Here is a 27,755-nt window from a genome sequence, read left to right as displayed (position 1 = left end):
TCATTGCAGTGATGGCTTTTGGGAATTGAGTTGCCCCCACCACAGAATAGTGGGGTGTACATGAAGAATTTATGGACTTAGAGAAGGGGCAGCTGTTTTGAACATCAATGGACAGCTTAAAGAAACAGAATGACAAGTTAAAATCCTTGAATTCTAGGCTCACAGCACTGACTGAAATCCAGGGAATTTCTGGGATCAAGATAAAAGAATCTCTTATCTTTTGTTGCTGCAGGGACTGAGCTGGCAAAAAACAAAATGTGGTATTAGAGATAGTAAAATTAGACTATCAGTTGAATTCAGAGCTTTTCCTCATCTCTTATGTAAAAATTAGAGAATTGGTAGGGAAAGAGTATTTTGGCACCCTGAACACTAACTCCCATTGATGGCCCATTGACACTGAAGAATACGCTATGAAAATTCCTTGTACCTCTTCTTAAAGGCACCCATCACGACTTCCCAGGGGAAGAATGCACTGGAAAAATGGAAATGCTAAGATCTTTTCGAGATTCTTAGACACAAGCATTAAACACATTAATCTATTTTGCCCATTGGGAGGATTTTCTCTCTAAAACCTACTGGATGACTTGTGAAGCTCATGGGCAAAATAATGCCCCAAGAAGTCCAGTTTTCTCTTGTGCTTTGATAATAGTTTCAAATTGCCTTAAATGTCAACTTACCAGTATTTATGGCAAATAGCTGCCAGTTTGCCTAGAAACTAGATAAGGGATCTCAAAGGAACTGAACTGGGGGATTAATGGCAGATTTTTTTTGTTGGGGGGGGAGATTGGGGAAGAGAAGCATGGAAGAATTTCTTAAAATAGGCTCAGACTATAAAGAATATTCATGCTACATGTTAATCCAAAGGACATTTCTAGCCAAACAGCTCATAATATTTAGATGGACGAGCTAACCTAATCTCTCAATGTAGGTCATCTTCCTTCTATAGAAACTTTAGAATTTAAAAAACAAAGTGACCATAGTTGAAAGGATAGCAGCTACTCAAGCACAACGACACAGGATTCCCTTTACCTGTGTACCAAGATATTTTACCAAAAGTAGTAAATATAAACCTATAATACTATAGGATAATTGTTTGGACAACTGTTTGCTTAGAATCAGTTGATGATTGTTTTACTGCTTTTGTCATGGAGAATTCATGTAATGCCTCAAGTCAGCATCGTTATACCTTACACAACTGAATGCTTTATTCAAAGTCATTGTATTTCTCATAATTTCTTCCAAACAAGGAACTCAATTTCCTATGAACAAAGCAGGAAAATGGGATAATGCCCTTAGGTTTGTTTAGTCTTATATACTTTTTTGAAGAATAAGTTAGGTATCATGTCATAGGATATTACCCATGATTTGAAACATTTGAAACGTATATATTTCTATTTATTTCACAGTCAGTATACAATAGAATTGAAATTAGTACATCTCCCAATTAAACCTAATTAGTTATTCACAATATATTTATTCCTATCTCTGAAATAATGGGAACTACTGGTTTAGAAACTAACAATGTTCAAGGCAGAAATGTTACACCAGGGTATTCAGTGATGGTTGCATGGAGTGAACATTGCCAACTGGTCAATTCAGAATCTTATGACCTGAGTCAGCAAACAATAAAATGGGTTAGTGGGTTGTATAGGGTAGTTGATATTGAAAGTCAAGAGGAAAGATAATTTATGATACATAATACATCAGGAAGGGTGGGTCTCCAGTTGGTTCCATGGATAATTTTTATGTGACCATATTTATTTGTAAAAGACTGAACTATACAGATAAAACTAGTAAGAGTTCAGAACCCCTAGGAATGAAGGATTTACATAAATCTACTTCTCCTTTCTTTCAGTCACTGCTGTGGCAAGATGAAGACTGGATCTAGGAGATCTCGGTTCAATATGGAGATTATCCAAGGATTCTAGTGTTGGAGCTATATGCTGTAACTGAAGAGGGTTAAAATTGTCTCCTTTTGGGACACTGGTAAACTGGATTTTTGCTATGAGAGGAAGTTTCATGGTATAAGACAGGAAGTTTTTTTTATTAGAACGGGCAAAAGATTTTATATGAATTCTAGGTTGCCAAAGAGATTATTGCTAGTGGGAATATTGTGACCCTATCATACACATGTTTACCTTATTTGGGATTAAAATCCATACTATGGGCTGGGAGCAGTGGCTCACACCTGTAATTCCAATACTTTGGGAGGCTGAGGTGGATGGATCACGAGGTCAGGAGATTGAGAAGATCCTGACCAACATGATGAAACCCTGTCTCTACTAAAAATACAAAAGTTAGCTCGGTGTGGTAGCATGTGTCTGTAGTCCCAGCTACTTAATTCCACTCCAGTCTGGGTGATAGAGCAAGACTCTGTCAAAAAAAAAAATTTCCTTACTATGTAAATCTTGGAGGAAGCCAGAATTTAAGGTCAGACTAACAAGGTCATATATTCTTCTTTGTTTCCCCTGGCACCCAGAGCAGGGCAACTGGCCTAGGTTCAACCTACTGGATGGCCCACTTTGAATTTTCAGGAAGTGATACAAAATTTTAAAAAGGCCTATGAAAAATTATTGACCATCGCTGTGTTCATGGCGGCTGTGCCCAGTGACAGTAGGTCTAGTTCAGTGGTATTCAGGAACAACAGTGAGTGGTTCCTGTGTTGTAACCAGGAAATTCCTCTAGTGGAAATTACCTGTATTTTCTGATGTTTGACCTTCCTATTTTCCCAAATATGGTTATCAAGCTTTTGAGTTAATTCTAGTATCTACTCAGTAGGCTCCTGTCAATTGAATCTTTTCAGGATTCAAATCCAACTTCAACATTACCTCCAATCAAATGCTCTCCCTGGACCCTACATTGGTAATTGAAATGCCATGCTAAAAGCTTCAGATTATAGCTTCTGTCATGGCACTTCTCATATTTTGTTATAATTGTTTTCTTTGTCATGTTAATTTCCCAAGTAGAAAGAAAGTTGAAAGAACTAAAACTTTACTGTGGTTAAAACAATCTGGCCTCATATAAAGTTTGGTAAAGTAGGAATTCTACAACTGTGTTTCTAATCAATCAGTATAGTTGACCTCTGGCTGTTACCTTACATGGTTATTAAGTTATTGCCTCTCAGCTCAGACTCTTCCTTCTACACTCTGCTCTGTGAAGCTGGACTAGAAATCTGCAAGCTTCACGTCTGCCTTGCCAGCTGCCTTCCTCTTAGTCTTGGCTAGTAGAAAGCACTAGAGGGAGCTGTAAGGATGGAAGAGGGAAAAGAGACTTGCTCCATCTTGTTTGTTTGGTGCTGGCTTCCCGTTTGCTTCCTGTCATTGAGCATCACCTTAGCCTCATCTCACCTCTTCCTGCTAGTAGCAGCAGTTTGTCTCTGTAGAATGTTTAATTGACTTTGCAGTTCTTCAGCATTTGCAGAATCAGTCTCAATGTGCTCCTGCAAAAACAGCAGCCCCTGATGCTGTCCATCAGCATTCCTCTTCAGAGGCCGGGGTCCTAGTCCCATAAGATATTTCCCTCAAGCAAAGAGACACAAGCATGGGTGAAGCAGCACGATTTATCCGAGATCTGAGTTTCAGCTCTGCACAGACCCTCCTCCGAGATTGTATGTTTGCATACCCAGTCCTAGTAGGGTAACTGCAGCCTTTAGAAACTCCTTCCATAACAATGCAATTATTTTTCTTTTTGCCATTTTAAGTCTTTAGTACCTAATTAACACTTATTTATATAAAACCATTTCTGTGAAAATAACTGATTTGACTTTGTCTTATGAATGGACCCTGACTGATACTTACTCATTCTAGGGTAGTTCTGGCCCGTTTTAACCATAAGTAACCATGAAAAGTGCATCCTTCTGCATGTGATATATTGACTCAGAAAACTAGAAAAATCCAAGTGCTTAGGCCAATTTGAATTGTATTTTCAGTATTCAAAATCAAAAGATGTAATGAGAATGTTCATGTTTTACTCTATTTTTGAATTGCTTATTTACAAAAATAATCATGTCAGGGTATTGCATAGAACAGGTTATGTACTCAAATTGGATAATTTGAGACACTTTGAGATGAAATTAATAAAATGATGATCTACAAAAGCTAGAGCAGGGTATAGAGAAATCAAAAGAGATTTCAATACCCCAGGGCCAGTTGTAGTGGAGAGACCTGTTATCACCCTTATATCTGAAAGGACTAAAACCCATAGAGCGATTTGTGTAGCAAGAATCACCCGTCAAGAACTGTGACCTTTGGCAGAGGTATACAATCAACCTGCAGAAAAAGAGCAAGGAAAATAAATTTTCCTACCTACCTCTGATCTCCTGCCAGGGATATCCATTAGCCAAGCTCAACTAGAAACTGCAGGGCAAGGGAAACACTTAATGCCGTTCATAGAGATCATTGTCCTGTGGGTCTGCTGGGGAGAGGTGGAGGGCAGAAGATCTGAAGGAGTGAATGGAATACAGCTTCAAAAAATGGGTTAATTATAAGCATAAATGAAATATTTTTAATAATGGAATATTTTCAGGAAGAAATCTTTTTGAATAAATGAGGAAAATATTCTGAGGGCAGGGAGGGAATGTGATGGAAAGAGAAGAGAACATTTACAAAGCATTTCTGGAAGCACAGAAGTTAAATATCAAAGAAAAACACTCTGTCATCTGAAAACATGAGAGGAATTGGAAATATAAGTGTTCTAAATAACATTTTTACTTTTAACAATAAATACAGATTTTTAACACACTTTCATCTTGATTCTGGGAAGCATTTTAGTACTCGGTAGCATTAAGAAACACTGAAACAGGTTGACAAATACCTCCAAACATACATAACATGTGTATGTATGTATGCTTTAACATTTGAAAATATAATGTGGTAAGTTTCAAAGCATTTATAATTAATTAAGCTGTTTTCACAGCCCTTTAGAAGAATATTTTTCCAGGATAGCTGACTGCATAATGCTTTGCATGATTTATTTATAGACTACTAATGAAGACATATCTAATCATCATAATTAATTGGTATTTTTGTGCTTTGGGGCCTAATCACAAAATCTTTTATATGCTGGCTCAAAGTAAACCTGGCTATGGGGCAAACATTTAGGACAAACCCTGCTTGTTGTTTTTAATATACAGCTCCATTTTATTGATTTGTTTATTCAACATTTCTGACTCTGATTATACAATGCCAGAGTAAGTAGCCCATTTGGTCAATTTAACTTTTTAAAATACTTTCTTAAACAAACAAAAAGAAGACAGAGGACTCCTATTTGGCATAGTAGATAAAAATTTCAGTTTTTTGCATTATTTATTGTGTTGTATTACCATCAGATAGTGATACTGTTTATAAGAATTTTGATTACCTTGAAGTGAAAGCAGAATTATTCTCTTCTAATTTACTTGTTAATTTTCCTTTCTCTTTTACTCATATGAAAAGTAATTTGAACTCACTGTTATGAGACAAATTAAGATTTTTGTTTTGTGTATTTTTTTATAGCTATTGGGAGTTCCTGAGGAAAACTCTCAGAACACCCACTTTCATGTTTAGATACTGAAATAGTGAAAAATTACACCAAGACCAAAGGTGAATATCAAATATCTCTTTTATTTTGAACAGAGGCCAGTTTAGTATGTGACTTTTATGCTTTTATATGCAGCAAGCACTAAAATTACACTGGTGTTTACCTTTTGTCCACAAACAGAAACATAGAGAAGGCTGCCCGGGAAGAGCAGGGCAGAACTTATATTCTCTTTGGTCAGCTTCCCGGAGAAAGAAGAAGGCCAGAGTGAAGCCAGGTATGTCCAGTTATTCTTTCCCAAATTTATAAATTTCTTAAATCACTCTACCTTCCATGGACAGAATGAACAAAGAGAGGGGACTAGAATTTTACTAATTAATCTCCTCTCAAAGAAGAGTTTCAGATTAAAGATTTCAGTCTATTAAAAAGAAAGAAGGAAAAACAAATATTTTGTATTTTCCAATGGCTTTATTCAGTTTAAGTGATCCTTTGAATATTTTAGCATTAAAATATTCTAAACATTTCATCTGATATGTTTAATCCTATCATGAATCCCAAATATCACCTCAGTGTTTGCTTCAGGAACTCAACCTATGACAGGTGTCCATTGTTTTATGAATATGAGCATGTTTGCCTTAAAAAGAGATAATACTTCAAATAAATTATAAGACAATGATTGAATATTAATAATGATAGTGATAAATTAGAATATAACATGATATATTTAGTTTTTATTTGAAACTTATCTAAAGTTCTGAACCTTCCTTTGCTTTTTAGCTAAAACACCATTTATTTGAATTCCTGCAAAGGATAGTGAGTTTTCTGGATGGTGACTTCTACTGAAGTTTCTAGAATTGGAATAACTTTCCTAACTAAATTAGTATATTAACTAATTTTATTTTTTTGGTCCTTCTGTATCTATGATTTTCATTTAAACTGACTACCTAGTGATGCAACATAATTTACTTGCTTCTGCAAACATTCTGATTAAACCAGTCATTACGAAGCCCTTCTGAGAAGCCCACTAAGACAAGTAAAAGTAAATATCCCATCAATAAAAGGGAATCAAAGTGAGAGATGGATAAATATCATTAGTATTAATTAGTCTAATATAATTGTTTAAAAATTTAAGCAATAGAAAAATAGAGGGCCCAAAAAGATCATATTTCTAAGTTAATGAATTTACGAACATGAGAATTGTATAACTGTTTGCGTTAGCTTGGGCTGCTATTCAAAAAATCACAGACTTGATGACTTTAGAGCAGACATTTATTTCTCAAATTTGGAAACTGGAAAGTCTAAATTCAAGGTGCCACTAAATACAATTTCTAGTAGAAGTCTTCTTTCTGGCTTGTAGACAGCCATCTTCATCTCCTGTGTCATAACATGATGGAGACAGAGCAATTTTCGCTTTTCTTCTTCTTATAACACCAATGACTACATCATGAGGGCCCCTCATAACCACATGTAGCCCTAATTACCTCCCATTGTCTCCATCTCCAAATACCATCACATTGTGCATTAGGACTTCAACATATGAGTCGAGTCTTGGGGAGACTGAAATCAGTCCATAACACCAGTCACAAAAAAAAAATATTTAAGATGAGCAGAAAAAATTTGCTTTTCAGATCATGAAGAAACACTTGGATTCCAGCAGGTATCATCTTAGGAATGCTGAACTTAAGATAAAGAGACAGGGGGCTGAGTTCCATTGTGGGGCTGAATGCCTAAAACTCTTGAGATGGCTTAAAAAATGTCTGTAACTATACCTTCCTCAGGAATAAGATAGGGCTACTGAAGATCTTTCATAGGGTTGTGTGTATTTCTAAATGAGATAAGATATATACTCTTATGTGTCGAAACAATAATAGAAAATTAAAGGTAAGATATTACAACGTAATTTCTTCATTTCAGATACTGACACTATATATATGTGTGTGTGTATATATACACACACTATACATATATATACACACACACTATATACATATGCATATATACATATATATACACACTATATATACACACACACTACATTTTAAAGGAATTATGAGAAAGATGGAGTATTTGCGAAATGAGCAATTTTGAGGAAAGAAGAGCTAGTCTATATGAAAGATGTTTAGGGAACTATATTTTAAGCCTTCCACCACTGACTGTCTTATGAACCTTTCCACACTCCTGATGGGATATTGTTCTTCCTGAGGAAGTTTGCTTTTCCTCTTTAAAATAAAACCTGTGAAATTTTAAACTGTACTTTTGCATCCAATTGTTTGAACCATTTAAGTAGAGTTGATTGATTTCAGAAGCAGTGCTATTAAAAATGATGAGTAATTTGTTAAAGAAGGAAAACAAAACATAAGGGAGAGAAAACACAGGGTGAGACTGGGAGGAGAAATACAGAACATTGAGACCCCTGTGATGGCGTTAAAGCATTGGGTTAATTATTCTTTCCTGGAAGTTAAGATGAGAGCTACTGGCTCAAACGTGTGAGTGAGTGAGGACAAGGAACACAAATAAAACTAACAGTAATTTATCTTACAAGTGTGAGAAAATACCGTCTCCTTAGAATGTACAATGTGTATACTTCTTATTAAAGATTGATAGGTAACCTTTAGAAACTGTGCCCAATTAGCATTAGAAATTGATAGTGTGGGTCAGGTGGGGTGACTCACGCCTGTAATCCCAGCACTTTGGTAGGCTGAGGCGGGAGGATTACCTGCGGTTAGGAGCTCGAGACCAGCCTGTCCAACATGGTGAAACCCCGTCTCTACTAAAAACTACAAAAATTAGCTTGGTGTTGTGGTGGGCCCCTGTAATCCCAGCTACCTGGGAGGCTGAGGCAGGAGAGTTGCTGGAACCTGGGAGGCAGAGGTTGCAGTGAGCCGAGATCATGCCATTGCACTCCAGCATGGGTGACAGAGTGAAACTCTGTCTTCAAGAAACAAAAAGAAAAAGAAATCGATAGTGTGGGCTGGTTGTGGTGGCTCACGCCTGTAATTCTAGCACTTTGGGAGGCTGAAGCAGGCAATCACTTGAGGTCAGGGGTTCGAGACCAGCCTCGCCAACTTGGTGAAACCCCGTTTCTACTGAAAAAAAAAAAAAAAAAAAAATAGCTGGGTGTGGTGGCACATACCTGTAATCCCAACTACTTGGTAGGGTGAGGTAGGAGAATCACTTGAACCCAGGAGGCAGAGGTTGCAGTGAGTGGAGATCATGCCGTTGCACTCCAGCCTATGTGACAAGAGTGAAACTTTGTCTAAAAAATAAAAATAAAAAAGAAAGAAATTGATAGTGTGACACAGCACATTCTTGATTAATACTAAAAGTGTGTGTGTATATATATATATATATATATATATATATATATTTTGAGACGGAGTCTAAAACCATATATTTTCTAAAAGAACACTGCCCTTATTTTTTATTAAATATAAGCACACATTTTCTCCACTTCCACACTGTATAGTTTACTGTGTTAAACATTTGCCCACCATTTTTTTAAAGGATGTAGAATATACAAAAAAACTCTTCATAGCTTGAAATGTGCATAGAAGATAGACAAGTTTAGCTACTGCAGGATAAAAAGACTTGATGTGTTTTATGCCATGTTTATTTATTCCAACTATAAAAACAGAAATGGTCCACAAAGTAGTTTGATGGATAATGACTGAGGTTATAAAAGTTATTGTGACTAATGGCATTTACCTTGTTTGGTTAAGTTAATTGAAAATCAAGGTGAAATTACCCTCTAGATAGATCCTATATTTTATAACATTTGTAAAATCATAAAAAGGTTATGCCATCCTCAATTCTCAAAAAATTACATTGTTTTTGAAACTGTCAGAACATATTTTCCAATTGTATTGCAGAAACAGGTAAACAATCTGATATGATGACCTAATTGTTTTTATGTTTGGCCATTACAAGTGTTGGCAGTTCCCTGGCTTCTGTTTGGAAGTAGTGTGTCAGTTGCATCTTATAATATGTTTGCCTTTGGTGAGACATCAGAAAACATGTCACATATTGGAGATTTATGTACTATAAAACGTCTCAAGAGTTTAACTTCACCATTAGGGTTACTCCTGTATAAACTTTGATAAAAATAATATCTTTGCTCCCTCCCAAGATAAATGAAAGAATTTAAGCCCACTTCGAGAATTCTAAGCTTTTGTGGTCAGTCTTCTTTTGTCCTCCAAGTTTGTAATTAATAGGGTTTAAACAAAGCTGTAATCTGGTGGATAGTTTGAGCTTTTGACTTAATCGATCAGTTGGAAAATTATTAGCTAGTTCCTTTACTTTACTTTTACCCCACCCCAGGATTTAGCTGTCTATCTGAGTAACATATTTGCCTGATTTTATGTATTAGCATACTCTCAGTTGAAAAAGCAAATCCGAATATGCACATTGATAAAGCACTTGCACAATAAAAGGGGCCATAAAAGTATTTATCATGCTTCTGAGATGTATTAGTCAATAAAATGAGTTATTCATTGAAATTTTATAGGGTGCAATCTCAGATGGAGTGCAAGCTCCTATTGAAAAATTGACACATTTTCTTGCTAGAGGGAAGGATACATGTACGTCTAGCACTATGCAAGTTGTAAGGATGCTGGGAAGCTGGCAACTGGATGGAATCCTGAATCACATCTTACACAGCTGCTGCTTCACTTTCTCTAAGAGCAGGGCTATGCTGACTAAGCCATAAGCATTTGCAAAGATTTTTTTAAATTTTCTTTTATTATTTTCTGGCCATCTGTAAATCATAGAAAAACAGGTATAGGTGGCTTTCTTCCTTCAGCAACAGATCACCAATCCAAATACTCCTCTCTCACATAAAATTTTGCCTTGGTCAAACTATTTTCTATTCCTCAATCAAATTCTACAGTTTCTTTTTTCTTCTCTCTAAAATGATTTTTATCAAATATTCATTTATCAAAAGGCATCAGTAACCATTTTTTTTCATTTAAACCTTTACTTATCACTTTAATTTAACTTGTTCTTATATATTTATAAATTCTTAGAATGCTTTGCCTATATTACTGGAATTTTTCACATATAACCTTGCTAACTTATTGTAGTCATTTAAAAGACGTATCTCTAAATTATTTGATACTCCTCATTGCAAAATACACAGCTTAATTCATTTCCTTTTGAGTGAGGACTAGACTTAGTTATTATTTTCTAGTGAATAGCATATGGCAGAAGTAATAAGATTTCACTTGCAAGATTATGTTATAAAAATCTGTGGTTTCCTTCCAGAATTTTATTTCTTTCTTGCTCTTCTCACTCTCTTTTTCTTCTTCTCTCCCCTGAATTACTCATTCTAGGGAAACCAATATTGTGGCTACTCAGGCAACCTTTGGAAAGGCCCACATCGTGAGGAACTGAAACCCACCAATATCAGTTATCTTGAAATGAATGATATTCATATTCACTCCTCCCCATCGAACCTTGAGATAACTATTGCTGCAGTCAATATGTGGCTGAAACTTTGTGAGTGATCCCAAGACAGAACCACCCAGATAAGACACCTAGATTCTTGACCCTCAGACATTGTGAGATAATAAATGTTTACTGTTTTATTTTATTGAGTTTGGAGTAATTTGCTTTGACAGCAAAAGACAGCTAATACAGTTGTATATCTTTGCTTTCTCTTTTACTAGATTATGAACTTTATGAAGAAAAGGATACATACTATTGATGTTCTATTTTTAGTCTAGATAATACATGCCTGCAGATGTAAAAAATAAAATCTCAAAAGATTAAGCTGATAAAAGTTTATTTGTACTAATATAAAGTCTAATATGGGTAAGGAGATGTAATAAAAATAAACAAATACATAATAAGATAATTTTTATGGTAATTAATTATCTGAAAAATAGAAAACACCTGTAGTAACTTAACAGAATTACTGACAAAGGGAAGACAGAAGGTACATTTGGGCAGAGTGGTGAAAAATCCCCACTACTAGAAGTTAATATTGGAGTTGAAATGTGAACATTGCCAATTAACTCTACAAATATTCAGGGAAGAGCATTCTGGACTGAAGAGCAAATGCCCCAGGTAAGGACCTTTCCTAGCTTGCCAATAGGAAACAAAGTGAGCTGGTGGGCAGGAACCTGTTAAAGCAGTATTTTGTAGGTAATAATGAAGAGGTTGGAATTTATTGAAAAGTTTCATTGGAACTCGCATTTGCTGTAAGTCAACACTCCAGAGAAGACCATGGTCAGTTGTGAGTTATTATCAGCTGACACAACAGCTGAACAATGAGTGGAAAAGGACATCAAAGTGGATCAGCAAGAGCGTCTGTGACAATCACATTGGCCATTGAATGGAGAATTAATTGTGGTGGTGGTAGTGTGATTGGGCAAGTGGAGAGTAGGACAACCAATTAGTAGACTGTTGTAATACCACAGAAAAGGGGAAATCATTGATTAAACTGGCATTAGATGTAGAAAAGAGGAGTTGATTGAAAAAAAAAAGATTTAGGATGTATTTTGGAAGAAGAGTCATGAGATGTGATGTTTCGATTTACATCTCCTTTCAGAATACATAATAATACAGAATAAATCTCTTTTCTTTCAACTCTTCTTTTCTGCGTCCAGCCCCAGTTTAACAGAAAGTGGATAATGAAACATGACCCCCTTCACCACCTTTTTGTTTTGTTTTGTTTTGTTTTTGGTTTGGCCTGTATTACTGGATAGTGCTCTTTACAGAAAAAAAAATTAAGGAGATACAAAAAATACAGTATCTTTCCAATACCTCCCAAGATAATTCCATTTTCAGAAGGACACTTCGGTTTTGTATATCACTTGAAGAGAACAGGGTAGAGAGAGTTTCAACGGGAGGAAGGAAAAGTGGAGAAGGGAGCTAGAGGTCAGCAAGGAAAGGAGTAATTTAAAAGATAATAAGGTAAAGAACGATATGAAAGGAAAGGAAAATAAATAAAATATGTAAGGCATTAAAGGAGGAAAGAAAAGAAAGACCAAGGGTAATCACAGTAAAGTGGTTAAAAAAGAAAAGTAAAAATGAAAGCAATGAAAGGAATAGAGTTAGATGTCTCTGAGACCCTTCGGGGGTCTGTAAGTTCCTCCTCTGTCCCAATCTATGTCTGTGTGAGGGCAGATTTTCTTCATATAGTTCAACCAAATAACATATTGCAACAGACCGAATGTAGAAGCAGATATGAAAATCTAGCTATTTTCTAATAAGTGAGGCAATGCAGACGTTTACAAAACTGAAAAATTATGCTACTCCTATCATTTTCTAAACAATATAGTTATTTTAATAAAACACATTATATCGATTTTAACGTGCAATGAATTTATGTTATTTATAAGAATATTTTAAAACTGAATTCAATGTTTTCTAATGAGGAATATATACATATATATATATATACACATGTATATTTATTTATTTATTTCTGTAGGAGATATATATCTCCTACAGAAATAAAAGCTCTTTGGGATCTAGTTTTTAAGGAAAAAAAAGTGGTTCTATGATCAAAACATTTGAGGATTGTTGCTGTAAAAGTTATCGAGGTTTTGTGGCAAATGTTAATTAATATACTCTTCTACCAAACTGCTCTTTATCTGGAAAAACAGTGTGTTATCACCTGGTTATTTAGTAATTATAACTCAGAGATTTCACTTTGAAAAGAATAGCCAAAATTGCCAGACAAGAAGTAAAATAAGTATATGTCATTTAATGACAGGAATATGTTCTGAGAAATATGTCATTATATGATTTAGTCATTGCGGAACATCATAGCATGTACTTACACAAACTAGATGGTACAGCCTAATACATACCCAGGCTCTACGGTGTAGCCTATTGTTCCTAGGCTATAAAACTGTACAGCATGTTACTCTACTGAATTTTGTGGCCAATTGAACACAATGGTAAGAAATTGTGTACAATTATGTGCAATTACCTACAGACGTTAAAAAGTTATAGTAAGAAAACAGTATTAAAGATTTTCAAAATATTACACTTGTGTAGGGAACTTACGATGAGTAAAGCTTGCAGGCCTGGAAGTTGCTCTCGGTAAGTCATTGAATGAGTGAATGGTAAGTGAATGTGAAGGCCCAGGACATTAATGTGCACTTTGTAAACTTCAGAAATATTCCAAAATTTGGCTACACTAAATTTATAAAGAAATTTCTTTCTTCAATTATATATTAATCTTAGCATACTGTAACTTCCTTTCTTTATAAACTTTATAAAATTTTAACTTTTTGACTCTGATAATAACACTTAGTTTAAAACCAAAACACCTTGCACAGCTGTACAAAAATATTTTCTTTCTTCATATCCAAAATAAGGTAGAAGAATTTGGAAGAACCCTTGGAAGTAGATGCTGTGATAATTAAATGTGAATATCAATATTAGGTATAACAAATTATATTAAAAAATCAACAAAACCCCTGCCATTCAGTGTTTAAAAACAGGTTCTATAAATCTGAAGAGAACTCTTTTCCCATATATCAGGTACTATAATAAATTTTGGCAAAAAAAGCTCTGATAAATGTAAAAGGGAATATTAGTCATTGTCACCATGATCCCTGATAAGTGAAGACATGCAAACCCTAAATGTACATATACAGAGACACCAGAATGTCATTAATTTGGATTTGCAAAAGCAGACATCTTCTTATTCTATTCTACTAATGAAAGGGTTAGCTTCTATCTAGTTCAGATGTGTGCTGTGAGTGCACAATTAACTTCTACTGAGATCCATAATCATGGATTGTTTCCAGTTTTAAACACTGTTTGTCAAATGATGCTTTTCGTGTACAATTTTAAGCCATGAGAACTGATTCTTTTTGGGGGAAGTGGTAAAAATCATTTAGAAATTAGACTTAGATTTTATTTTTACAAAAATTTCTTAGACATTCTGATGTTTTAACACATTTGGATAATTTTGATTTACAACTTTTAAGCTTTGAACAAAAAACCTCGTTAAAGTGACAAATAAATTATAGGAAGGAAATTCAATTAGACAAATTCAAATAACATAAAGAGTTACTCTTAATGCAAGGTAAGAAATACATACACAAATATTTATGACAATATTTAATAAAAATTTACTATATATAGATCTTTTAACCTACCTAAGGATAATTTATAGTAAATAGTATATTATTAAAATAAAATATGTTTTTAAATATATTAAATTTCTTCTAGATATCTTCTTTTCTCTATTAGTATGCATAGCTTATTCTTTTTCCCTCTTTAATTTCAGATCTCATTCTATTTAAATCATCCTAAATTTTCAATTAGAGAAAAATTTCATTGCAATGGTTTTACTGAATTGCTGGGGGATTAGTCCATTTTAACTTTGAAATTAAATTATAAACTGTTTTGTTACATAATAAAGAGAGCTTACAGAATTTGGACAGTGATTAAAGTAATTTAAAAATATGTATTCAGTAGTCATCTCATTAATTTCCAATTCTAAACTGTGGCTAAATACCACTGTCCTTTCTCTCTCTCTCTCTCTCTCTCTCTCTCTCTCTCTCTCTCTCTCTCTCTCTCTCTCTCCCCCCCCCCCCATCTCAGGCGCGCACACACACACACACACACACACACACACACACGCACGCACATGCATGCCAAATATGGAAATGTGAAGACAGAGGTTCAGCTAGGTTAGGTAACTTTGCTAAAATCACACAACTAATCTTACTTGGAACTCTGCTTTACAGTGACAAATTAAATTTCTTATTGCTTTGAGAAATTGAACTGAGTGCGGTGGCTCACGCCTTTAATCCCAGCACTTGGGGAGGCTGAGGCAGGTGGATCACGAGGTCAGGAGTTTGAGACCAGCCTGGCCAACATGGTGAAATGCCGTCTCTACTAAAAATACAAAAATTAGCCGGGCATGATGGTGCATGCTTGTAATCCCAGTTACTCGGGAGGCTGAGGCTGAGAATTGCTTGAACCCGAAAGGCGGAGGTTGCAGTGAATCGAGATCAAGCAACTGCAATCCAGCTTGGGCTGTTGACAGAATAAGACACTGTCAAAAAAAAAAAAAAAAAAAAAAAAAAAAAAGAGAGAGAGAGAGAAATTGCATGAGAAAATAAGACTTAGCTATAGTAACTGAATGTTCAAAAAAAAAAAAAAAAAAATCCCTGAATCCCTCTGAATTCTAGCTTTCTCACCGCAAAGCAGATTAATATTATCTACTTTACAAATATGTGAGGATTATATTCCAAAAGCTCCTTCTTACCCAGGTGCATTTTTCCCTGTGCTTTTCAGAAGGATTAGGGCATATAATGAAAAGCCAGGAGGGGAAAGACACTCATTTGACATTCACTAGTTTGAAGAGAACTGTGCTAATGATAGATCTGGCTACAGAAACTCAATTGTATAGTTAAAAACAAATGTTGTCTCTCCCAGTAGTGATCAATTAGGGCTTTGTGACAAAGAAAAAAGGGTGCCATACTCCTAGAATCTAGATAGACAACTATATTTGTTTTCTATTGCTGTATAGCAAATTTTCATAAATGTAATGACTTAGTACTCATGTATTACCTCAGGTTTTTTTGTTTTTGTTTTTGTTTTTCCCTGAAGTTTGACCACACCTTAACTGGCTCCTCTGATCTGTGTCTGACGAGGCTGACATCAACATGTCAGCTGCGAGACTGCAATCTTATCTGAAGTTAAAAGTCCCCTTTCAGCTCCTTGGTTGTTGCCACAATTCATTTCCTTGTAGTAGTAGGATAGAAGGTCTTGATTTCTAGAACTCATCCACTATTCCCTGCCACATGACCCTCTTCACAGCATGGCAATTTGATATTCAAAGGCCAAGGAAAGCAAATCTACTACTGCTTCTTCTCTTTTACCTCTAGATCCTTTTTTAGAGGGCTCATGTCATTATGTCAGACCCACCTAGGATAATCTTTCTTTTGATTAACACAAATACAACTCAATGGAAACCTTAATTATATCTGCAAAATCCATTTGTCTTTGCATTATAAAGTGACCTAATCTCACACACACATATATATAACTGAAAAACACTTAGCTTTACTACGTGCAATTCACTCTATTCTGTTCTATTCTATTCTGGTCTACTTTAGTCTACTCCATTCTATTCCATAAGTAAACAAATGCTAGTTACACTTCAACAAACTGTTACAAAAAACCCATCAGTGCATCACCCTAGAAGCTGAAAAACACTGGAGTAAGCCATTCATTGTGATTCTATTATCTGGCCAGTTACTATTTTAAGAAAGCTGAGCATTTTGCCCCCCAAAACAAAGGCGGAATAAAAATTCAGAAGTAATGAGTCCTCCAGTGGGATAATTACTTGGCAAATTTGAGCAGATAAAAGCAAATACCTCAACTGGAATCTAGAATAAATGAGAATGCATGTAAAAACATATGCAAATATAATGGAAGACACTTTATAAATTCTTATTTTGTTATCCCACCATGGCTGCCCTGGACCTTTAGTAAACCTTAGCAGAGTTGATGGTGTCCCTACTCATTCTATATACTTATCTCAAGTGAGTAAAGCAAGAATTGTGTCTGAAGCCTTGTGTAGCTTCATTTATTTTATGCTGCCATGCTTAGGAATATAATGGAGACTTAGAAGCCAAGTCGGTGTCAGAATTGTATGTGCACAGCGGCAGTACCGTTGTCTGAAATTCTGATTCAGAGGATCAGGTTTATGTGCCAGGTGAAGATTAATTGTACAAATGTCAATCTTCTTGGGGGTTCATTAAATTATGATACTTAATTAACATCAATGTCGGTGAAAGAAAAAATACCCAAAGCTTCCCTAAAAGCTGTTCATATTCAAATATATGTTGATTGACGGAAGCCTATTGTTTCCCAGTGCCTAGTAATGTTATTCACTGCATATATTACCTGGAGACTTCCCCAAACACTGAGATATTTGGAACTCTAATGAAAAAATAGCTTCTATTGTTAGGTGTAAAGTGCAATTTTATGAGCAGACTTAGTGCCTCTCCTTTTCCATCCATTGAGTGTGTATCTACAACTTGATTGATTTCGACACATTCTTTACCAGCCAGTTATTGGTTATAGAATTCCATGAATAAAAATAAGAATCTATTTGTTGGTTGGCATATTGTAGCATGTTAGCAAGACACGCTTTCAATTTATAAAGTATAATATTGACTTCATTCCTAGGTAACATAAAATAACAATAAAATGTAACTATGTGATTTATTCATTTAAATAGACTCATCCAATATAATTTAGAGTAACTTTGTAAAATTCTTAGCAAGGGATCACTAAATAATGAAAATGATTAGGTCAGGTATAGTGTTAGATGTTACAGAAATCATGCCGCTGTCAAGTAGGGGTGTTAATGGAAACATGAATCTAGTCTCATCTTTCTTGAGACTTATTATTGGTTACATAAAATGCATTAGTTCTATGATATTTGTAAATAAAGGAATGATTCCAAATTATGTTGCAGATTAGGAAGCAACATGAAGCCATGAAACATAGTGAACAATTCCATGTTTATGGTGAATATCCATGATTATTTCAATGCATATTTGTGTGACTTGAGACGGGTAGGCTTTAGGAATTATGATCCTGTAGCAGGATAGGTAGATACCAGGGTAAAGACAGAAGACAAGCTAAACAAAAATCATAGGTATTCATTAGGAATCACAAAATATACAGGATGTTTTTATCTAGCATATGAATACATTGTTTATCAAGACTTCAGCATATAGCAAAAATGAATTATTTCTTTTCTTCTACCTCTAAATGACTTTAAAGTCATCGAGAATAATGCACTAGAGACTAGGCCTAGAAATAGAAAACAAAAATAGAAAAAATCATAAACAAGAGATCCAACAAACCAGCAATCTAAGTCCTAATGAGAAAGAAAAACTGTAAGAATAGATTGAAATAAAAGCTACAGTTGTAATATAATGTTAACCTCCAAACAAAATATAATTAAGTGTAGACGCAAGAACCGGTTCCATAAATAGCTATCCATAATCATATACAATTGGCATGCCATTATTTTCTATTAGAAAAAAAAATGAGAATAAAATACAATATTAAATGATAGAATTGAGTTCCTAATTAAGTCTTCAGCTGAATTAAGTAAGCATCTTCCTTTCACTTTTTCTTTATGTCTTGTGTATAGGCTGTTAAAGATGCTTGGCATAATTACAGTCAAAATAGATGTATTTTTGCCTGTTCTGAACAACAAGAAGTTTGGCAGGAAATTAAGAATCCAAACCACAGCCAAATTGCTGAATCCTTGAATCGTTCAAGGATTCAAGCAAGAAAACCTATGGCCTAAACTGGAAAAAAATATTAATTGTACATTTGTGACCTCTTCTTTCTCCAGCACATAGTTTACAACAACAAATTCCTGCCACATAAACAAATCTGCTTACTGGCACCTAACCATAAGCAGTTTAGCCTGATGAATATGTATTGTAGGATTCTTATTAACATTCCTTATATTCCTAAATTTTAAATAAATTATTAAATCCTTCACCATTTGTAAAGAGTGACTGTTTCCCCTCTAAACTGGTCACATTTCATTAGATCATCACACTTTGGCCTTCCTTAATAAGCACAAAATCTCTATACTGCAGTTTCTAAAGAGTCTCAGTTTCATGGCTGAGGGAACACATCATGGGATATGAAGGCTTTTACCTCTAAGTTTTACATGTAAATTCAGTGTCTATTGTCAGTGATCAAGTATTATGACATCTCATGATCATTCTAGAACTGACACAAAATATTTAATTGCCTCAATTTAATTTTTAGGAAGACGTTATTTTTATTACTTTAAATTAAAACCATAATTGACTGAAAGCTTCAACTGGGTCTACAGTTAAATGAGTTAAGGCATAAGTTTTGCTCAGAGTCTTTGCTATTTATGGAAATTCTAGTTCAGTTGGGAAGCTTGTGCTCCCTTCTACAATTTCTAAGAATTGTAGGGAAAAAAAAAAAAAAACAAAAAAAAAACACAAGATATCAGAACTCAAAGTTTTCAAATGAGATATTACAATTATAAAAAAAAAGTTAGAAATAGTTTACGCTATAAACTTTTGAAGAAAGTTATGATTTACCTGTACTTGAGACTTCTGGTTCTGGCCATGATGAAGTAGCTGATATTCTTATGATAGGAGCCTTATCATCCTATAAAAAACAACTACAAATATTAAAATTTTACATGAAGTAACTTTTTCAAGGTTAGCAAAAACAGAGGGTAATATTACTTCAGATAAGGTGAAAACATGCTTATGAGATATTGCCCTATGTTAAATATTCAAAAGCCCAGCATCTAAAAATATTGTTCTTAATTTAGTTTCTTTTTTTTTAACTTTTAAGTTCAGGGACACATGTACAGGTTTGTTACATAGGTGAACTTGTGTCATGGTGGTTTGTTGTACAGAATTTTTCATCATCCAGATATCCTTAATAAGGATAACGAAGGTTATTATCCTTAACAAAGTGACACAAGAAGAGAAAACCAAATACTGCATGTTCTCATGTATAAGCGAAAGCTAAATGATGACTACATTTATATATTTCAGTTTAGAAACATTGTCAAATCATTCCAGAAATATAAACTCACAATTTTTATAACTACATTCATAAAATTATTAGTTTAGTGACAACATTTATTATTGAATTGCAAATACAATTATATTTTTCCTCAGTAGAGAGATATTAAAAACAAAATGAAAAATAATAATAAAAAATAAGGGAAGTAGAACTTTGCAATGTTTAGAGGCAAAATTTTTCTCAGCTTTTTTTTTTTTTTTTTTTTAGCTTGGTAAACCAACTTCTCATATGATAGTATATTACTTCTCATTGCCTCAGCAAAACTATTTTTGAATCTACAAAGCCTTTGCCACCATCCTATTCAGGGAAATCTATCACAGTTTTGCAAATCACTCAAATTTTGCAGAAAATTATAATGCTGAAAATGATCACACAAGGCTTCATTTTAGCTTCAGCCTAGTTCTGTTCTTGGATATCAGAATATATTGCAGGTGCTTAATCCTAAAATGACTCTATACAATTTGCTTCTTTCTATCAATGAAATAGTTATTTCCTTTAAAAATAATCAATCTCATATCAATCATATGATATTTTATATACTCTGTATAGTTATAATATATTAAAATGTTCTTTTTTACATTATTTAAAAAGTTTATATATATGGTGCTAATATAAAATTTAATAGTGAAATATTACATTATGAGGATACTCTAATTCTAAATCTATCTGCCTTAAGATTGAACAATATCATCACAATTTGCTAGAAGGTAATGTAAAGTAAGCAGTTTAAAAGTAAGGAAAAAATTTATTGAATAAAGTTACAAATTGATCCATAAAAGATAAATGATGGACTTGAGAAATAAGGCATATTTTGTGCAGATAACAGCTAATATTATTGTCCATGGCTTTACATATAATTTTGGAATTGTCATAGAAAGAAAGTCATTTTTTTTTTGCCATTAACTACTTGCTTCTATCAAAACTTGAAACTTATTTTAAAGGTATCACTTATCATGTACTTTTAAATTGCTTTTCAGCAATGCATATTTTAAAATATCCTACAGAATACTTCTTCAAATACAAGTCTAAAATATTCCAATAACTTTATAAAACTGCATACAAATGAGGAAATAGTCCTAGTAGGACACTGAGGTAAAATTAACAATTAGAAGTTAACGTGTGAGGTACTAAAAGTTATTGAAAATAGATTTGTTTTATGTGGGTTATTTGACTCCTAAAATATTAATGTCCTGATTACTATAAAAGTTCTAGACACACTGTATGTAAAATTCATAAATCAGCAACTAATTAATTTTTGCTATAACTATACATATTCTTACATAGATTCTCACTTATCTACCACAACCAGATTTCTGTTTTTATAATCCAGAGAGAAAACTTTGCTAATATTCTTATATGAGATAGGTATAGGATAAAGTAAATATAGGAAAGCTTTGCTTCTTCTTTTCACTTTGGCTGGCATGAAAAACCTAATGCTGAGAGAGTTCTATTCTTCTGAAAACGGTAAAGAGCAAAAAATTTCTGGTCATTTTCCAGTGACTCCTGCTGCTAAGTTGGTATCATTAGAAACAGACCTATTTTGATTCTCATGCCTGTAGTGATTCTTGCATATTTATTTCTTAATTATTTGGATTAACTGTAAGAGGCCAAATGCATTTGAGCTACAGTTTTTCACAATTGTGTAGTTTCCAAAATACCTCCTCTGCTCATAAGATATATCCTCAATGGCCAAATCTTTTGCAGGAAGAAAATTCTGGTAATTAACTTACTTCAAACCGAAGAGCCAAGGTAAACCTTGAAAATAAGTTCTAGGATCGTGTGGGAAAATAGGAAGTGTCTAATATTTTAAAGGATAATATTGGTATAGTGTTAAATAAACCTAATACCGGTTTATCCTACTTGTGAGCTTTGTGCTAGTTTTATCATAGCCTTAATCATTAGATTTATCAACTTTTAAATGAATTTGTTTATTTATCAAGGAATTTATTACTTCCAAGAAAAAAACAAACAAACAGCATGTGAAGAAAACAAAAAAACAAAGTATGGTCATGGTGGAATATTAACATTTTTATTATTAAATATTTATTCTTAAAATATTTAATATATTAAAATATGTGTCATAATAACCAAAGATGAATCAAGCAACAGGCCTCATGGTATCTAGAAACAAAGACTCATAAAGACGTCAATCAAAAATGAACCAAGGATATTCTCTGTGATATCTAGGGATACATGGTCTCACATCTTCACTTCTCTTTCTATACTGTCTTTTTATTTGTTCTCTCTGCAGATTGTTTTTCTGTGCTCACTTGCATGAAGCAGATTTTTATCAAACAAATTCTGATATTAGTAACATAGTACATTTAATAATCTGCAAAATAATCTTACACTTTACTTATTAGGTTACTGTTCATATTTATGTTGATAATACAATTTTAAATCATTTTATAAATATTATAGGATAAAGCAAACAAGTAATTATATTAATATTGTTAGGAATTAAACTTTAAATGTAATTGAAAAGAGATACAAATATAAGTTCAAGAAAATTAACAACCTGTAATAACTAATTTAATTTGGATACTTTCATATTAACTCATAATATTTATAAAATATGTCAAAGAGATAACTGCACTCTCATGTTAATTATGAAATTGTTTACCAACAGCCAAGATATGGAATTAACATCAATCAATGAATGTAAAAAGAAAATATTGTATACATTTGTATATGTATACACATGAACACAAAAATGACACATTATTTAGCTTAGAAAAGAAAATCCTGCAATTTGCAACAGAATGGATAAACATGAAGAACATTATGCTAAGTGAAATAAGCTAGGATAGTAATGTATGATGTCACTTATACATGGAATCTGAAAACTTTGAACTTACAGAAACAGGGAGTGTCATGGTGGTTACCAGGGATCGGGGGAAGGTGGAAGATTGAGATGAAAGATATTGGTCAAAGGATACAAGATTTTAGTTAGACACAGATTCAAAATCATTCAAATGGCCATACTGCCCGAAGTAATTTATGGATTCAATGTTATTTCTATTACACTACAATTGACATTCTTCACAGAACCAGAAAAAAATATTTTAAAATTCAGACGGAAAAAAAAAAAGAGCATGAATAAATAAGCAATCCTAAGCAAAAAGAACAATGCTGGAGGCATCACACTACTCAACTTCAAACTATACTAGAGGACTACAGTAACCAAAACAACATAGTACTGGTGCGGAAACAGACACATAGACGGATGAAACAGAATTGAGAACCCAGAAATAAGACCGCACCCCTACAACTATCTGATCTTCAACAAATCTGATAAGAACAAACAATGGGAAAAGAAATCCCTATTCAATAAGTGGTGCTGAGATAACCAACTGGCTAGTCATATGCAGAAGATTGAAACTGGGTACCTTTCCTATACCATATACAAAAATTAACTCAAGATGGGTTGAAGACTTAAATGTAAAACCACAAACCATGAAAACGCTGGAAAGCAATACCTTTAAGGACATAGGCACAGGCAAAGGATTCATGAGGAAAATGCCAAAAGCAATTGCAACAAAAGCAAAAATTGACAAATGTGATCTAATCAAACTAAAGAGCTTCTGCAAAACAAAAGAATCAACTTAGTAAACAACCTACAAAATTGGAGAAAATTTTTGCAAACTATGCATTTGACAAAGGTCTAATATTCAGCTTCCACAAGGAACTCAAATTTACAAGAAAAAAAAATGTGAGCAAAGGACATGAACAGACACTTTTCAAAAGAAGATATACATATAGCCAACTCATATGAAAAAATGCTCAATATCATTGCTTATTAGAGTAAGGCAAACCAGAGCCACAATGTGATACCATTTCACAACAGTCAGAATGGCTACTATTGAGAAGCAAAAAGAAAAAATAAACAGATGCTGGCGAGATTGTGGAGAAAAATAAACACTTATACAATGTTGGTGGGAGTGTAAATCAGTTCAACCATTGTGGAAGACAGTGTGGTGATTTCCCAAAGACCTAAATGCAGAAATACTATTTGACTCAACAATTCTATTACTGGGTATATACCTAAAGGAATATAAATAATTCTATTATACTGTAAAGACATATGCACATGTATGTTCATGGCAGCAATATTCACAAAAGCAAACACATGGAATCAACCTAAATGTCCATCAATGATATATTGAATAAAGAAAATATGGTACATATACACCAAGGAACACTATGCAACCATAAAAAGGAATGAGATAATGTCTTTTGCAGGGACATGGATGGAGCTGGATTCCGTTCTCCCTAGCAACAAACATACAAACAGAAAACCAAATACTGCATGTCTTCACTTATAAGTGGTAGCTAAATGATGAGAACACGTGGACACATAGAAGGGAACAACACACAATGGGGCCTATAAGAGGGTGGAGGGTGAGAGGAGGGAGATCAGGAAAAATCACTAATGGTTACTAGGCTTAATACCTGGGTGATAAAATAATCTCTGCAACTCACCCCCATGACAAGTTTACCTATGTAACAAACCTGCACATGTACCCCTGAACTTAAAAGTTGAAAAAAAAGAATCAAGTGAATAAAAGAAGGACAGAATGGAGGGAGAGACAGAGAAGGAAAGGTTGAAGAAATAAAAAGTCCCAAGCTCTTCAGGACCCTCAGGTGGACGGACTGCTTAAGTTTGGGCGTTCAATGCTGCAGTGAGCTATGATCGACACTCTAGCCTGTGCAATAGAGTGAGACCCTGTCCCCCAAAGAATAAGAAAAAGAAAGCCATGATTTTCTAAAAAACAAAAGAAAAAAAAAGCAAGAATAATAAAAGCAAATTAACATAACAAATATTCATCTTCAGAAGTGGTTACAACACCAATTTTTTACCCTAAATATTGATAATTAAATGGAAACCAGACATTTACTTTGTGTAATGAGAAGATACAGTGAATCCCAAGTGGTGAGGAAAATGTTTTTACAGAACAACATTAGCTAATAAATTCTTTTTAATAAGACATTTTTCAACTGTTAATGAAATGATGGACTCAGGCAAAAATTATCATTCACCTAAAATTAAAGAGGAATTATTTTGGAGAAGAAGATTCACGTGATCATTAAATGTCACTTCCAGATTATTTGCATTTTGAAAAATATTTTAAAAAATAATGGAGAACATTTGGTGGTCACTGCCTTAATGAAGTAATCAAATTTATCATCACCAACAGGGGGAAAGTTAACAATATCTGTTTTCTGCAGAATTCAATAAATAGTATATTTCCTAAGAAGTATAGTGTGTTCCTGGTCAGGTGCGGTGGCTCACACCTGTAATCCCAGCACTTTGGGAGGCCGAGGTGGGCGGATCACGAGGTCAGGAGATCGAGACCATCCTGGCTAACACAGTGAAACCCCATCTCTACTAAAAACTTCAAAAAATTAGCTGGGTGCGGTGGTGGGTGCCTGTGGTCCCAGCTACTCGGGAGGCTGAGGCAGGAGAATGGCGTAAACCTGGGAGGCGGAGCTTGCAGTGAGCTGAGATGGCGCCACTGCACTCCAGCCTGGGCAACAGAGTGAGACTCCGTCTCAAAAAAAAAAAAAAAAAAAAAAAAAAAAAAAAAAAAAAAAAGAAGAAGTATAGTGTGTTCCGCTATAATACAAACCTTTATGAAGCTAATTAGCTTATACTGACTGGGAAAATTGGAAAATAATATCAGTAAAACATAGACGGTGTGCTGATTCAAATATTATTGTTCTTACCCAAGAAGAACCAAAACAGCAGGAGTAGAATCATTACCTCAAGCGATATTGCCAGGGAAAATCCTGACACAGAGAAGACAAGCTCAATGCTTGATGTGAAAAGTTATCTGCACACACAGAACCAGTCCATAATACGAGTAGGTGTATTCACATGAGGGCTGGGGGATACAAATGGAACACCATCAAAATTTGCTGTGATCTTTTGAGAAGTGTCTGTTCATGTCTTTTGCCCGCTTTTTAGTGAGGTTATTGGTTTTTTGCTTGTTGAATTGTTTAAGTTTCTAAACATATGAAAAAAATGCTCAACATCGCTAATCATCAGATAAATGCAAATAAAAGCCAAAGTGAGATAACATCTCACACCACTGAAATGATTATTATTAAAAAGAAAAAAACAACAGAGGCTTGTGAGGCTACAGAGGAAAGGGAATGCTTATACACTGTTAATGGGGATGTAATTTAGTTTAGCACCTGTTGAAAGCAGTTTGGAGATTTCTCAACGAACATAAAAGACAAATACCATTCTACCCAGCAATCCCATTACTGGTTATATATGCAAAAGAAAATAAATTCTTATCAAAAGGACACATGCACTTGTATGTTTATCACAGCACTGTTCACCATAGTGAAGACATGGAATCAACCAAGGTGATTATCAAAAGGGGAATGGATTTTAAAAATGTGATAGATATAGACCTTAGAATCCTATGCTGCCATGAAAGATAACAAAATCATGTATTTTGAGGCAACAGCATGAATGCAGCTGGAAGCCGTTATCCCAAGTGAATTAACAGAGGAACAGTAAACCAAACAACACATGGTCTCATTTAAAAGTGGAAGCTAAACATTGGGTACTCATGGACATAAAGATGGAACAATAGATTACAAGGACTAACAGGATTGAAATACTGATGAGTAGAATCCTCACTGTCTGGTACACAGGATCATTTGGACCGCAAACCTCAACATCATGCAACATACCCACGTAACAAGCCTGTACATGTACCTCCTGAATCTACAAAAAAATTTTTGACTTTTTTTTTTTTAAGAATTTGCTGGAAAAATTCTTCTTCAAAGTCTTCCAAAAGCATTTTAACTTTTTATTTATATTTAGAAATTCAAGCCATCTAAAATGAAATCTTGCATATGGTCTGACATAGGTGCCAACATTATTTTTATATATATGTCCAGTTTAGGAGGCATTATTTATTGAGAAGATGAAGCTTCCTCTATGGCTCTACAGTTTCTCCCTCGTCATAGATTAGGTTTATCCATTTTTGTGGGTTTGTTTGTAAACCCTGTATTCTGTTCCAGTGGCCTATTTATCAACCCTTGTTTCAATCCACAATGTTTACTTAGTAAAGTGTTATAAGACGATTTTTAGCTAATAGTATAAAATCTCTGATTTGTAATTATTCGAGATTGACTTTATTATTTCCTGCTTTGCGTTTCTACATAACTTTTAGAATCAGCTTGTCATTTCCCATCCCCTATAAAAAACACTACCATTTTTATTGGGACTATGTTGCATCTATATATACAAGAGAATTGTCTTCTAATTCATAAATATAGTATATCCCAATTTATTTTATCTGTTCTAATATCTCTTAACAATGGTTTATTTTCTACTTGAAGTTTTGACTTAGCCTTCATTAGATCCACGCCTTTATAAATGGTATCATAAAAAAAAAACTTTCTGCCGGGCGCGGTGGCTCAAGCCTGTAATCCCAGCACTTTGGGAGGCCGAGACGGGCGGATCATGAGGTCAGGAGATCGAGACCATCCTGGCTAACACGGTGAAACCCCGTCTCTACTAAAAAATAAAAAAAAAAAAACTAGCCGGGCGAGGTGGCGGGCGCCTGTAGTCCCAGCTACTCGGGAGGCTGAGGCAGGAGAATGGTGTGAACCTGGGAGGCGGAGCTTGCAGTGAG

At 34.2% G+C, this 27,755-nt stretch overlaps 1 long non-coding RNA gene across 1 annotated transcript; it reads left to right on the top strand.

The window, feature by feature from the left end:
• LOC104658091 lies at positions 1-27,238 on the top strand. The gene is made up of 5 exons (XR_747379.2): positions 1-1,986; positions 5,698-5,791; positions 17,972-18,023; positions 21,802-21,846; positions 25,847-27,238. It is a non-coding gene; the product is annotated as an uncharacterized LOC104658091 (long non-coding RNA).
• Positions 27,239-27,755: the final 517 nt, after the last annotated feature.

This window comes from Rhinopithecus roxellana, chromosome 4 (genome assembly GCF_007565055.1).
Source record: "Rhinopithecus roxellana isolate Shanxi Qingling chromosome 4, ASM756505v1, whole genome shotgun sequence".
NCBI lineage: Eukaryota > Metazoa > Chordata > Mammalia > Primates > Cercopithecidae > Rhinopithecus > Rhinopithecus roxellana.
Note: the sequence above shows the minus strand (reverse complement) of the source record. Positions and strands in the feature narration are given on the sequence as shown.